The sequence below is a fragment of the Colias eurytheme genome, chromosome 8 (genome assembly GCF_061535395.1).
Source record: "Colias eurytheme isolate Ceu_HAF_F1 chromosome 8, ilColEury1 Martin Lab GWU primary, whole genome shotgun sequence".
NCBI classification, from domain to species: domain Eukaryota; kingdom Metazoa; phylum Arthropoda; class Insecta; order Lepidoptera; family Pieridae; genus Colias; species Colias eurytheme.
Genome location: NC_142987.1, coordinates 8,256,381 through 8,270,413, shown reverse-complemented (window position 1 = coordinate 8,270,413; position 14,033 = coordinate 8,256,381). Strand labels below are relative to the sequence as shown.

The 14,033-nt window shown below is 31.0% G+C and overlaps 1 protein-coding gene across 3 annotated transcripts in view; it reads right to left on the bottom strand.

The window, feature by feature from the left end:
• Positions 1–14,033, bottom strand: part of LOC149906667 (uncharacterized) — a 60,598-nt gene that overhangs the window by 25,936 nt on the left and 20,629 nt on the right. For 2 of the 3 annotated variants that reach the window (XM_090104833.1, XM_090104834.1), the window contains exon 2: positions 6,892–6,921. The exons of the other annotated variant lie outside the window; for it this stretch is intronic. The gene's annotated coding sequence lies outside the window, so the exon portion shown is untranslated. The remainder of the gene's footprint in view (positions 1–6,891; positions 6,922–14,033) is intronic. 3 annotated transcript variants of the gene reach the window in all.

Below are 14,033 nucleotides of genomic sequence, written 5' to 3'. Positions count from 1 at the left end.
TACGGTCTGATAAAAATATTATATTTTAGCAGAAAATATAACAAAAGCGCCGTCAAGGTACCTACCAGAAAATACAATTATATAGTTAACACGTCCTTTTTAATCGTATGTGCTATGGGATAATAACGTAAAAATTGTGATTGTTTGATTTGGTGACAATAACAAATACTAATTATTAAATAATTAGTAGTTAGATATGCTTTAAAATACATACTTACATAGAGTTTTATAAGAGTGACGATATTTTCATGAGTTAAGAATGAAATCTTATATGCAAGGTGTTAGCGTTGACATAGATCTTAGAACTTTTAAAAGGTACATTTTCACTGCAGTTCCTTAATCCCGTTACGCTCGGGAAGTTTGTATAGCGTGTGGGTTGCCTTATCAATTAACCGTGCTTGTCGTCTGGCATGGAGAATTAGCCTGACAACTGGCAACATTATACTAACGCTAGCCGAGAACACGTAACTTTACAATGTTATAAATACAGTTGAAGCCAGTTTTTATACGCGTTTAAAAGTACAGCTTTTAATAATTACTCGGATGCTAAGCCCTGCAATCGTCTTTTATTGGAAGATAGTTATCACGGCGGTCGAGTATTTATGACTCACTTTTAATGGATCAAATTCGCGGCTTATCTATATCGTTTTTCGTTTTCTTTAAAAAATATGGTACTTATAGCTACTGATTAAATTGCACGCGGTTAAATTGTTAGTCCTTTCAAAATAGAGCAAATCAATTTAAAATCTTTCCTTAATTATAACAATAACATGAATAAAGGAATACAGTCTTTCACTGAGCTCACAAAGCTACCTTTGTGGCTATTACTGGTTGTCAAAGATGAGGTGGAGGTAGGCTCTGTTTAATGATAAGTCAAGAAAAATTGGTATAACAGTCTGACATACCCTACAGGGCAATGTTAAAAGTTGCTGTGCTAGTTTTTTTTTTTTTTTACAAAATATGTTAATTGAAAGTGGGCAAAATAATAATTTCTAAGTAAATATAACAAACCAGATGTTTCAATTATCGTATCGTGTCGCCCCGCCTCTGTGACGTGTCGCTATAAATATTGTAGGTCAGTAACCGGCCTTTGGACGACCTTCGAGCTTAGGGCTGCTTGTCTTAAGTTTACGTAATTAAGGCGGCAACATCTTGAAAGGAGTAAAAATAGTTTTAATTTGATTTTAAAAAGAAAACTGTAATGTTTTCACTTATTGGGTGATCGTATTAAGCGATTTATATTCAATCAAGCCGCTTATCCCAGCTTCGTTCGAGATTAAAAAGTAGTCTAGGTCGTTTCTGAACAGTGTAGTTGGAACGTAACCGAAATTAATACTGCTTAAAACCATCATGGTTAGAGAAAACATTTCCATGATCGGATAGTCTACTTTTGGTAGTTTCGATCAAATTTCATTGCGGAAAAGTATGATGTTTACCTACTAGTTTAAGTGTAAATCGATTCTTATACGTTTAATTGATACACCAAATTACTAGAATACCTACCACTTTTTGGAACGACGAAGGCACAGTATTTTTTGAGTTTTAAAGACTTGAATTACAAGTCTTCAACAAGAAACAGACGACGCTGGTTTCCAAGTTCAATTAAAAATAACATCAACCCCTGTTTGACTCGTACCAATAAAATCTAAAAGACATTGGTCAATTGCAATAATCTCTTCTAAATAACACAGGACAAGCTAACTGTCAACACATCATTGTAAATAGCTAAGAATAGAGGTTCTCGGCTTCTGCCTTCACTAACGAGTATACGATATTATTTTTATCCCAAGCAAGAATAAACGCAACCTGTTGAAATGGAACAACCGCTATAAAAAGAAGTTATGCGACTAAAGTTTGCGTTTATCGTAACATTAATTGTTCAAGACGTGGCAATCGATTATCTTAATCTTAGGTAAGAGAAATAAGGTTTAAATGTATACTTTACAGATAAATAAAACAAATGAACCTATACTGTAACAATTAGCAGGACTGTAGAAATAATTTGTATGCAACTTGCATAAAAAATCTACAAGAATTTTTTTGTTAGGTAGTGGTAGTAGATACGACAAAATATTTATCACTGAATGAATCGCAAAGATTATGGGAATTTATAAATAATTTTATGTACAGTCAGTGTACAAGAAGTAAAATAACAAATTGTATAAAAAACAGTTATAGACAGTTTATATCAATACTAATTACTCTAAAATACATGGTGCATGAACAAATAGCATAGTTTTTATAACAATTAACCTACTAATATTTGTATAAATATTATACAAAGTAAACTAATTAATTCACGCCACGCGCAAATTAATAACGTTTGCATCGCTTTCATTACAACACAAAGCTTCGCAAATTAAGTGCTCGAAAGTGGTGCAATTCGTTCAATTGTAAACAAATTAGATGGTATTTACTTTGAAATTAGCGCTTATCGCTTTCGTCAATCAATACTCGATATAAAAGTGAAAACGATACGTAAAAAAGTGTAAAAACGACCAAAAAGTGAGACGCGTCTCGCGAAGAGCGGCGCGGGCGGTACCCCGGGGCGTACGAATAGCGTAACAATTAAGTTAACTTTTTTTAAACACTTTTTCATTGACTGGCGATGTATCCAGCACTTTTTATAATTGAAGAAAGTGACGATCATTATGTAGGAACTTTTGTAATACCTCTTTTTAGTGGAATATTTAATAGCGGCGAGAATGTAGGAGGTTACCGATTGCATGTTCTACAAATAATTGCGTATAGTAATTAGGATAGTGTCGCTCACGGCGTTCGACTTTTCTTTTTACAATTTATTTCATTTTCTGTGTGAGAAATAAATAAGTGCATGGTCCACATTTGTTTAATATTGTTGCGGTTTTTTGTAGACTATCGTAATAGATTTTTTATACAATAATAAAATTATTTTGTAGTGAGTTATGACTTATGAATGTAATGTATGTGTATTTATGTCACATGATAGCTGAAGTTCCTCTATGTTTACATAAGCCAAATGAGAGGAGAAACCGCAGTGCATTCAAAATACCTCACTATTGACTATCTAACCAGAAAGTGAAAATGCACATTTTGATATTATAAATCGTACATATAAGCAACATAACAATACAATGTAACAGATTGAGGGGGCGTGCGACACCTTGCCGCGCATTGTTCAGTCGAAAGATGATTTACACCGCCTGCTAGCGACATCTCTATGCATTCAATGAATCGTAAATATTATTTGAAAACGGATAGACATTGCTAGAATACCTTATTGAATGTTAAATACACATGCGATAGATATCCCATGTAACTTTATAGTTAATTATTTAATGAATAGGTTTATTACCGTGCCGTATTGTTATTAATGATAATTAAGTTTGCTATGAATTTAGTTAAATTTTATACGGCTGTGTACAAAGTACCTATGCGATAAAATGTAAAATTATGTATTTTATGGATACTGTATGTAATGAGTTTGTTCAATATTAATTATAGCATTAAATTGTATCTAACGTACATTATAGCCTGCGGCTTCGCACACGGATAAAATTACAATATCTAAATATGATAATGAAAATGCTGATATTGAATATTTTATTAATAATATACCTACACTAATAATTGTGAATAAATTAAGTACAAATATTCGTCAAACATTCTACTTTCCCCGATGTCCCCATTGATCCAAGCATAGCATCCAGATATAGTTTTAAAGCAATATCTAACTGTAATATTTGTCAAGCAATTACAAGAAAATTAATCAAAGTTACCAGTCCCCTTTATAAAGACGTTATATTTCATCTTATCAAGGATTTATCTCAATAGGTTCCATATTAAGAGAAGTCGCAGCTTGTAATAGACACTCGGAATGACTTACTTGAATTGAAAACTTGCTGTTTACAGCAATAAACTAATATAGTAATATCTTATTATGGTAATAGGCCGCTGTCTGATAAATTTTATCTTCAGGCTATGAGATCAAAGAATACATGCTGGCAAAATATTGCGCGAATGCTGCTTCTATTAACGCTATTTATAGCATTAAATTACATTTCATTTGAAGTCTTTAAATTGATATAAAATCTCTATAGAACCATCTTTTTATTTTTTAATTTAAAAAAGTCCGAAACTGTTTCAATGAAGAAAAAGCTCGTATAAAGCTTATTTTTTTAATAATAGCAAAGTCATAACGGATAATGTATTTACGTACTTACATTTCACTTAAAATCTTTAAAATAAATCCGTATTGCATTTCTACTAAGCTCATACTCTGTATTGTATATACTACACTGGAAAAAAGTAAGTTCGTATAGAAGCTAGTTCATAGAACACGTTTACGACAGCTGAACGAAGTCACGTACGCAGCGAATTCGTCTGCACATAGAAACATGCAAATAAGTAGAATTCAAATTATATTCAATATTGAAGCTGACCAATATGTGGTTTTTCAAGAATGTATAATATATTTTACGCACTGAATAATGTACATTAAAATATTATAATGAATGAAATATTCATTGTAATTGGAAAATCCAATGCAAATGTTTCAAATCTGTCTTCACCACATACTTGGGCATGAGAACGAAATTATTAATTTCATTACATAAGTAATAAGTATGAAAGTAAAAGCAAAACCAATACGAGTGTATTCCGGTTACATTAACATCTATTCAGAAACACCACCAAATCGATTAATCATACAGTTTTACCGGAAAGCAATTACCCTGCCCTTATATAGTCATGATTTGAATCTCTCCTGTTTCCTGGCATTCAAACGAGCTTCGCAAATCTATCAAAGTTTTGTAGATAATAATAGGCCTTAGAAATAATTGTTTTTTTATTCCATTAGTGTCTATGTGATGCCTGATGACTTACGAATGCAGGTTTTTAACACGCTTATTTTATCTATATTAAATTTTAATAAATTTAAACACAGAGTCATTTGAGAGCTTTTTTATATACAGAGCCTTATAACTGTTCATTGATAAATTTCTGTGAAAACATATGTATGTATGTATAATAATTTTCATCAACTCACATCGTAAGCTATAAAATCAATGTTAGGAAATATAGAGCAAAATATTGTAATTATTTTCCACTTGCATTCTATGCAACAACTACGGTATTATTTCTTTCGTAAGTCAAAGTAATAACACAGTTAAGACTATTCAAAATTATCATCAAATAAAACGTGCAGACACGAAATATGATATATTACATAGTAATACGTTATTAAACAGCGGTCTTAATACTATTTTAACGCCTGTTATCAATTTACAATTCAAATTAGAAAACACGCAACCGTCTTAATGTTCTTTTCTATGTATAAAAACTTTTCCAACTCATTTATCAAAATTATGAGCGGTTTGCTTGCTCTTATTGGATTTAATTTATACTTGTAGGAACTTCATAGCGGTACTTTTTTAATGCATGTTAAAATGGACTACTGCATTATGATTTAAGAATGTTATCGTGTCTGGTGTTAGTAAAAAATAACTGATTCTTCACTTATAATTCAGAGAAAGATAAAAAATTGCGATAAGTTTTTCTCTTTATTGATTGATCGATATACGAGTGGAAGAAATGCTGAATATAATTTATAGTTTGAACAGAATCGCCTACTAATAGAAATAAACAAAAGAATAAGAATTAACCTTCATTTGTTTATGGTACATCAATCATTTTAGTAATAAGTTTTAATACATATAAATACTAGACACATAAATTTTTATTAAAACTATGGTGGGTGGTCTTAATGCGATTTAATTGCAGTGTTCAATAGTGCAATAAAGAAAGAATTCATTACTTTTCAATGTTCGATGACGTATTTAATAGATTACCTGCAATACATTCAGCTTTAATTTGCAAATTAAATTGCAATACTTCGTTAAATTCGTAAAATTACTTCGTTAAACAGCTTATTGCAGTAGTAGTAAATCATATTTTGATCGATATAAATTTGCTTCAATTAAGAATTCTTCACTGCACTACATTTACTACAGATACTTTAATTTTCAACGGACATGGCAAGTATTATGGGCAAATTCTTGGGCAAATTGCATAATCTGTGGGAAAGAATAATTAATGATTGACGTTCAATATTTTATTATTTCAACAGCTTACTATACAAATTTTAATGCAATTAACACTTCAATCAACAAGAATTTAGTAAAGTAAACCTTAGATAAATTAATATTGCCTCTATACTGCGCTAACGCCCATTACACCAAAGGATTATGTGGAATTATTGATATGATATGTGTAGAATATAAATAGTTCAATAAAATATCAACCGTATTGATTACATTAAATAAGTTAAAATAAATTAAAAAGCATAGCTCCCAGTTGAAAACAAAGGTTAAGTGTTAAATTGTCTCGTTATGACGTTAAGCTTGGCAGTAACATTGAAAGCTTCACAAATAGGTAAAGCGCATCACGAATTGACGATCATTTGCAACGTAGGGTTGTGCTTGTGTTTATTTTCGATTAAAATCTATCTGTTGATATAAATATTTTTTTAATATTAATAAGGGAATTCAAACTTTTATGTTCTTTTACAAGTGAAAACGAACATAGAGCTAGAGCTAGAGCAAGAGCATTCTTTCGTGATCTTTTAGTGAAAACGAAAACTCGTATTCAGTGTTGTTCAGTATAGAAACATTGAATAGAATCTTTTCGAAAGCAATTTGCATAGTAGTGGGGTTAGAATGAGTATTCGCTCGTTTTATCTAAATGTACCGATTAACTTAACAATATATTTAATTAAATTCTTGGAAAAAGTTTAATCGTGAATTATTCTAAGTCTTAATATTAGTATTAAGAGCTGACCCTACGATCACATAAATCGTTGATACATCATAACAGGCAATGGAACAATCGTATGTAGGTAAAGTAGGTACTCACGGTTCACGCCAGAGGACGCTATCTCGTGATCTGAAAGACATAAACACAGTTTAACAATTGCATATTAGACACAAGTAATCTACGATAGCAGCAATTTATTCCTTTTACGTTCTTGCTGTATGAAATACGATGTACTTTACCAAAGTGGATTATGCTGAATTTAGCCGCAGTTAACAATATTATCTCACCGTGGACTAGCTCTATTTTTTAAATAAATACCTAAAAAAATACCTAGTTCACGTACGTATGTTACTGGATAATATTATGATGCCTAGGCTGACTGCTATGATGACTAGGTACAAAATAATATTATTCAACAATCATCCGTAAAGGAACCTATTCATTAAGTAACATTTTATTTCATGCCTTCAAGCATAAACAACAAACATAGAACTTCCCTAACATGTTCAATATTCGTCGCAAGTTTGTAAAAGTAACGTCAGCAGTTTGTAAACTACAATTATTCGTTGCACCTGACGCGTTTCCGATATTATAAGGCAGAAAGCTGGAGCATTTAAACGATACGACACTGGTATTAGCTCTGCGTGCGGCCTGTCCTCTCAATGTTTACAAATGGTTAGAATGTTGTTTTAACCGACTTGAAAAAAGATATCATTTTATTATGTATATCGTATATCCCAGATAGTATTTTTTTTGGGTTTGTTATCAGCACTGGTAGAACCGATTTTAATAAAACTTTATTAAGTAAAAGATGTGCCATAATTTATTATGTCGTATTTTTTGGTTTAGTTCTGACATTTTAAAGACGGTTATTAGTCTTTTGTTAAATATTGTATAATAGAGTCCCGGATAATAAAACTAAATTTTGTAATAAAAAAAGAAAATGCATTTTCAAAGAGATGCTTACAATAGTTCCAAGATAGAGATTATTGTAGAGAAAAACAAATATTTTGTTTTATTTGTGTACGTATAGGAATACAAGTTGTAAGATGTGAGATCTAATACTCAGTTTATTGCCTATTCAATATTGGTTCATACTATTATTTAAATTAAATATGCATTCATAGAATAAGACTCATCGTTTTATGTATTTCATGCAATAACCATAAGCAAAACACCTCTACATTTTATTAGACGGAGTTCATAATTTTTTTGTTCGGAAATTTTAATAATTTTATCAACTCTCATCTCTTCTCGTATCTAACATCTAAAGCAATTTCGAAATAATATAAAGATACAACCATAAAATTAATGGTTTTTAGAAACAACTTGATACTAAACTACTTTATCAAACAACCAGAGCGGAAATCATATGTAATATCTTTAACTAACAAAGTATGAACATGGGTGTAAGTATATAAATATTATAAATTTTATTTTTGACGTCTATACAAACGTTATTTACACAAAACAAATTTCTACACGCTGCAGCTGGCAACATTGTGCAAACGTTATAAACAATATTATGCTCTACATGAAGGCGGACAATTTATTATCTGTGAAAACGAGATGACAGAAAAAGATAATTATTATTTGTGTATAAACTATAAATTATATAACATAGTTTTATGAAAATTATGCACATGTACCTACACAGTTTGTTAACAGGTGTAAGTAATAAATTAAAATACTATTTTATAGAGTTAAATATTTATAAATTACTTTACCCTTGCAATTGGAAGATTCTAATCTAGTGAGTTCCTATCACATTCCTATGCCCGGAATATAGTAAGCCACGAGAGGCAGACCATAAAAAAGATACAAAATATATTCAGATCGTTGTTCGAGGAACTATATAGTTCTAATAAACAATAAAATTCAATACAATATTCAACAGAAATATTTCTCCGACATCCATTTATCAAACACTAAAAGCAAGTAATTGCATATTCAGCAATACAACCGGACATTACATTTTCAACTTTGACTGATGCATCCGGTATCTTTACTAATTAGTAATTACTGCAGTGAAAGTACATGTTTATGGTCGTATTAAGTGAATGCGTAGCGTTTATTTTGTTTGCGTTTAATTATAGTTAATATCCTGGATATTAGTAGGTAATGATGTGTATACTATGGACCCCTCGTTAATTAGTAGCTTAAGCGATCCAATCAAAGGAGAAATTCGCTCCTTGTATGGATTCATTTATGGGAAGTGAGGAATGATTTAATATTGACATTCCAATTTCCAATAATACGATGTTTCGGAAATATTTAATGAAAAATACTGTAAAATTTAGAGGACAATCCAGAAAACTGAAAAAATAATCAATTCATCAAAATCTTTGTTTTTCGAATCATTCAAAAATGGGAATTCACAAGAGAATTCAAGGGTATTTTTTGTTCACATGAGCATTTTTTTATAAATATTTGGACTAAATGATTCATATTTCGTTAATCAAAAACCGCATTACACGGGTAAATATATTTTTATCGTGACTAAATCATCACATTCGATTTGCACAGGCTAATTTTATGGTCTTGAAACTTTTTTATTTATAATTTTATGTTCACAATTAGTTCCTTGATGTTTTGATTATATTATTTCCGTGTCTGTAAGTTTTAACAATTATAAAGATTTATGAGAAATATATCATATACTCAAAAACCGCAAAAAGAAATTGGAAGTTTCATATTTAACGTCAGGTTAAAAGGTTAAATAATATCATGAATAAATTTTGAATGCATTAAAACGTTTTCAATTTCTAAATTTATTTTATCATTACTCTAATATGAATGCTTGATGATTTTACTAATCAATTAGAAATTGCATAAAGACGAACATACAAATAATTATATTCGGTATATTGACTTTCTCTACGAAATGTATACAGCCATATGATTAACGAGAATTTTAAATTCTAACGTGTGTTAAAAACTTCATTTTGGTAAGATTTAAATTACTAAATATGAAGTAGAGTAAATAGGTTTTAACTTATAATTTACAACTATAACAAAGATTTCTCCTACTAACGGGTTCGACTATCTTCGAACTATAGGCCAATCATGGCCTACAATCAATCCTATTCGTTAACATAAAGGGAATAATCCAGATTATAATATCCAGTTTTATCTCAACATCCTACAAATTATACATTCATAAGATCCGACTAATAAATTGGATTAATTAATAAAATATAGTTGCTTTAAGCACGCAAAGGAGACACTTCAAATAAAAAAATGTGTGCGTGTACTAGTGTACACACGTAAGAAGTGAAACTTCTTTATGACCTTATTTTTCAAAAAATAATTTACTATATGCAACTTTACATAAATACGTCGAATCACGCGTGGTAGGGATAAGAAAAAGATGGCGCGTAACGGGAAAAATGTTACACTAAATTTTTTTCCAACCCCGATAAAGAAGTTTCACTTCAAAAATGATTTACATGACGTGATAACGACTAACAAAATGATCTTAGCAATTGGTTAAATTACCTAGACAATACACATACAGGCATCTTTTGGTATCACTTCTAACGTAATATTATATGTGCTATGTGAGAAAAATTTAAAATATGTATTGGTAATGAAAATAAAAATATGAAGCTGTACAAGACACTACACACATTTTTCCATATAGGTTTCCTAAAAAGTAAACCCTGAGATGAACGTTTTCAGAGATCTAAATAATGCGAATCGCAATCTCTACATTAAAGCTATAAAAGTTATTAATATCAATAATCAATGATGTATGTTCGTTATTATAAAATTTAGTACCACAATATATTAGTGTAATCTCGTTACTGAGTATATGTGATACAATTTACCTACAATATAAAATAAACGGTACTCTATCTTATAAAGCGCAACAATCTAACGAACAGCTTATTATAAGAGATAATGTAATATCCATAACATCAAATAATTATAATAAATTATACCACGATACTATACCACAAATTTCCACAATGACAATTCACAACACCGTATTAAATAAAATGCGTAAACTCAAGGTAGATGTATAGAACACTAGCTTTCCGCCCGCGGCTTCTCTCACGTTTTCAAAGAAAAACCCGCATAGTTCCCGTTCCCGCGAGATTTCCGGGATAAAATCTATCCTATGTGTTAATCCAAGTTACCCTCTATATTATAGAGTCTATAATATGTGTGCTTAATTTCATTGTTATCGGTTCAGTAGTATTTGCGTGAAAGAGTAACAAACACACACTGACACACACACATACATCCATCCTCACAAACTTTTGCATTTATAATATTAGTAGGATAATGACACATACATAGTTATATCGGTCACTAGTCTAGTTTAAATGACCCATGCAATTAATTCTAGGAAAAAATATAGGTAAATATTTAATTTCCACGACTGTGTTTACTTGTATTTCCATCTGAGGCTATGGAAAATTTCGACCATATCTTATTCCTTCTTCTAATTCTTTTCACTTCTAGTCAAATAGAAATTGTTTATAAAAATATTACTCCTATTATATGTTGTAGCTGTAGCCATATATGCTTATAATAAAAATCACGCACACGCGTTCATTCTATAAATATATTTATTCATAGATTTTAATTATACATTCGAATACACACAATAATTTCAATAATAAATTGCGATTTATAGTTTTTAAAATTAGACCGGGAGATACTGACACAAAATTTCGAGTCATTTGTAACAGGATGGCGGTTCTACAGGGGTCTTTGTACGCAATGACAAAAAGAAAAACGATGGTGTGAACACTGGTACCGGCGGCTTAGTCGCGTGGGCGATAGTCGAACTCGTCGTAAAAATAGCGAAAGTCAAACGATTTGTAACACAAAAATTTTAGAATTTACCGATAGCCCATAAAAAGAAGTAGGCGGTAGTGTCATGCCATACTTTTCCGGTGTGACTTACAGCCCGCCATACAGACGCAAATGTGTTGATTTAAAAAAAAACAATTCAACCATTTGTACCAGGCTAACTTTTGCACAGGTAACCATCGTCGTGTAGCCATTTACGAAAATCACCATACCATACTTTTCGGACGATTCCAAATGGTCGCCATACCGCCGAAAATCTGCAAAAATTTTTTTTTTCGCCAAACTTTTTGTACCAGTATTGCATTTGGATTTTTGGAGAGTATTTGATAAAAAGTGACCATTATTATATTTGCCATACTTCTAGTAGGGGGAAAAAGTGCTGCCATACTTCATAAATAAATTTATTATTAATTTATAGAAGTGAAGATTTCTACCACCTAGATCTTTGAAATTTTGTATTTATATTTGTTGAACCTCAAACTTATAGGAAAGATTAATGCCATACTGTTACAAATCGTTCAAAATACGAATAAAATCATACAATAAAAAAAATTCTTATACACATTCGCCACCTCCCACAGGTATGGCATTATCACACTTCTATGTATAATCATTCAGGAGTTGTTGAAAAAAAAAAATTAGAGTGTTACAAATGGTTCGGCGAAGAAAAAAATTTGCAGATTTTCGGCGGTATGGCGACCATTTGGAATCGTCCGAAAAGTATGGCATGGCGATTTTCGTAAATGGCTGCACGACGATGGTTACCTGTGCAAAAGTTAGCCTGGTACAAATGGTTGAATTGTTTTTTTTAAATCAACACATTCGCGTCGGTATGGCGGGCTGTAAGTCACACCGGAAAAGTATGGCATGACACTACCGCCTACTTCTTTTTTATGGGCTATCGGTAAATTCTAAAATTTTTGTGTTACAAATCGTTTGACTTCGCTATTTTTCCGACGAGTTCGACTAACGCCCACGCGACTAAGCCGCCGGTACCAGCGTTCACACCATCGTTTTTCTTTTTGTCATTGCGTACTAAGACCCCTGTAGAACCGCCATCCTGATACAAATGACTCGAAATTTTGTGTCAGTATCTCCCGGTCTAAATTTTTTCAATACCGGAAAATTCCTGCTTTGTGTCCGTTTGGAATTAACGTGGAACTCCAAAACATGTATGCAAAATTATGTCATATTGAATTGCTAAATTGGATAGTTTTCATAAAATATTCAATACAAGTGCGACGCAATTAGATAAAAAAGTTTGCTTCTAATTGCAAATAAATTGCATTTGAATTTATAAATACGCTAGCTACTCGCTCCGCAAAATGTTATTCAATTTTTCATTTTCAACATACAAGGTATTAGTACAATTAAACGCTTTTATAAGCTATGAATCATAAAGTATGATTATTTTATTTTAAATATTATAAAACTTACGCGTCTCAAAACAACAAAAAAGATACGATAAGAATTGACATCCTACGTTGTTTTTGGGGGTGTCGGCACAGAATACATAATAGTAGCTAAGCGCTAGTGTCGGTTTTAATGGGCCTTCTTATTGTAGTAGCTTGATAACTTTGATGTGATTATAACAAAAAAAGAGAATCACTACATAAAACAAGTAACTCTCTAATAGAGCCACATACATAAAAACTTATACTTAATCTATTTGAGAATAATTAACGGTATTTGCTTTATGTTGATCTTAAAATCAATTTAACGTACTCGACTATAGACATAGTCTCTTTGTTTGTTTGTACACACGCAAACACGAGTAATATTTGCTAAGAGCTCTTGTGTTCGTTTGAGTTTTTTAATGGTACTAAGCGGGTTAAGTATCACTTGATGAAATTGGCAATGAAATGTAGTAAACTAGCGGTCCGCCCCGGCTTCGCCCGTGGTACATATTTCGCAATAAAAGGTAGCCTTTGTTCTTTCTCAGGGTCTAAAGATTGTCTGTGCCAAATTTCATCAAAATCGTTTGAGAGGTTTAAGCAGGAAAGCGTAACAGACAGACAGACAGAGTTACTTTCGCATTTATAATATTAGTAGGGATATGTACCTATTAGTGGTGAGAAATTAATGAGTAACATACTTATTAATAAGAAAATTAGCTAAATAACTATTTACGGTCTTAATTATCTGTATTTTTAAGGAAAAAAGGGGTAATATCCACTATTTAATAATAAAGGAATGATTGGCAATTTTTTTTTTTTTTTTTTTTTTGTATGATCTGTTTAAATAACCAAACATTTTTTATAATCATTAGTCATGTGATTATGTCTTAAAATCGCATTAATATATTATTGAATAAACGTTTATTTAAATATTTAATTCTATAATACTTGTTTCTTTTACTTTAAGTAATAAAGATAATTACATAATTTAATTATTTAACTACACTTGTTAAACGAATT